Source organism: Berghia stephanieae, chromosome 9 (genome assembly GCF_034508935.2).
Source record: "Berghia stephanieae isolate SIO BIC M18660-M18661 chromosome 9, UCSD_Bste_1.3, whole genome shotgun sequence".
NCBI lineage: Eukaryota > Metazoa > Mollusca > Gastropoda > Nudibranchia > Aeolidiidae > Berghia > Berghia stephanieae.
In genome coordinates this window covers 20,101,164-20,103,367 of record NC_088368.1, presented here as the reverse complement: position 1 = coordinate 20,103,367, position 2,204 = coordinate 20,101,164, and positions in this window count along the sequence as shown.

The window sequence follows — 2,204 nt, the reverse complement described above, 5'->3', positions numbered from 1 at the left end:
CTGTCGTAGCCTGAAAAAAAAAGACGTATTTAAAATTTTGGCCAGAAAACCCGTCCTTCAAATAACGATCGATTTAAATGACCCTCATCTTGGAGAAGAAAAAAAAACCCACCAAAAACTGGATCGTTCCTTGAAGTGACATTTCATCTTACACCAGTGCCTGCTCCTTAACTTTTCTGATTTGTCTGGGATGGTCTCATACTCATACACACTTTTTCAGATCTTTATTTTCATCAATACTCGAATTACAATTACTAGGCTTGACTGAAAAGTCTTGACGCCCATCGGATATTTTCGATTGTTTTATACACACATGTAGGCCTTCAGATAAAATGGTGCGCAATTTATTCTTCCTTTATGTCACTAAATTTTATTTGCTAACTATTTCTTGGTTTTTAAAAAAAAAACTTATTTGAAAGAACACCTATTCCAACATGGCGGTCGAAGAAATAACTTAAAAGGATTATGCATCAAACAGCGGGCTGTAATTGTTTTCATTACTACAGTAAGATGTGCATCCGTGAAAATCATGAACTGCTGAAATTTGTTTATGGGGAATTATGTCAATTCGATCAGTTCAAAGGCGCTTTAGGAGTTTTACTGGTACTTTTGCCCTTCTCGACCAACATAAATGACCGTGCTCGTGGAGATCGTCAACAAAGTGCATCGACCGCAGCAAATCAACAACAAACTCAAAAATGACGATGTTAATCGATCCAATCGTGAATAAGAATAATACAATCAGACGCTTTGCGAAGGCTTGGAATTCGATAGGGAAGATTTGGACATACATCTCGTTCAAAAAATACTGGGTCACAGAAAAGTGTGTATCCGTTGGATACCGAGAATGCTCACAAAAACGCTTGGTCGCATTGAAAGAAGAAATTGTATTGAAGTCTTCGAACACCCCTTTACAGTTCCAATTTAGCTCAAAGTCAAAGTAACGTTTTTCCGTTTCTTAAGACTTAAGAGACACCGTAAGGTTGCAGAGTTAGACAGTGATGGCGAGGTGCAGGCGGAGGTGACTCAATTGTGTCGAAGTTTGTCACATGAGTTCCTCTTCGACGCGATGCAATAACTGGTGTATCGTTGGCGGCTCTGTGTGGATGGGAAGGGTGACTATGCTGAAATTCGAAATTATAAACGGAAAGGAAATAGAGTAAGCTTTGTTTTGATGCCTTTGTAAATTTCGTATCTTTTAATACGGGGTGATTCTAAAAGAATACGCCAAATGAATTATGCAGTTATTTAAAGTCTTTAGCATTAAAGTGGACTGAATTAGGTGTTATCTAAGTAGTGTAGTTATCTAAGTTTGATTGGATGATTGGGTGTCAATTTTCACTGCTGTCGTTAGTATAACTTCCGGTGTATCTTAATTGCGTTATCTTGGGGTCAGAGCTTATTTAAATGAAAACGTGGGAGGAGGGATGCTAAAGACCCTGCTCTCTGTGCTTGGCCTGCCAGATCCACAGACCTTACTGTGTGTGATATTTTTCTTGTGGGGATTTGTCAAAGACCAAGTTTACATTCCACCACTTCCAGTAAGTAGACATGACTTGAAAGATCGAATAACAGCTGCAATCAACACGGTGGGCCGTTACATGCTGAGGCCCGTTTGGGATGAATTCTCGTATCGGCTTGATGTTGCCCTCGCAGCAGGTGGTGGCCAAATTGAGCATTTATAAAACATGAAATAAAAACGTGAAGATATGTACTACACAGGTGTCCAAGCTCATGTTTTCTATTATTTTTCTTTTAAAAAAAAATACAGCATGATAGTTTTACCATATTATTATTTAATCACTCGTATATTGAAAATAGAGAAGCGGCGTCAAGACTTTTTTATCTACCCTTGTTAATCTGTGATTTTGTGGTCAGAATGTAAATATAGTCGTTTAGTCAAGTACGGTTAAATTGGCGTAACAACTTTTACAAGAAATGTCGTGAAAATAGATATCATAGAAATATTCCAATGTTTTTCACAAATCGTCATTTCTTCCATCTAGAGGGTCATATGGAACCCACATTTCTTTTTCAAACATCACAAGTCACCTGTTAACGCCCTTTTTGCACTTCCACCTTTACAATGTGAGACGTGTATACGTACTCTTTGTTGGTCAACCTGAGCGTAGCCTTCATTAACTTATAGAAGGAAAGAACATGACGTCCCTAGGCTCTTTGTTATTTTTTTTTTCAATCAGCCT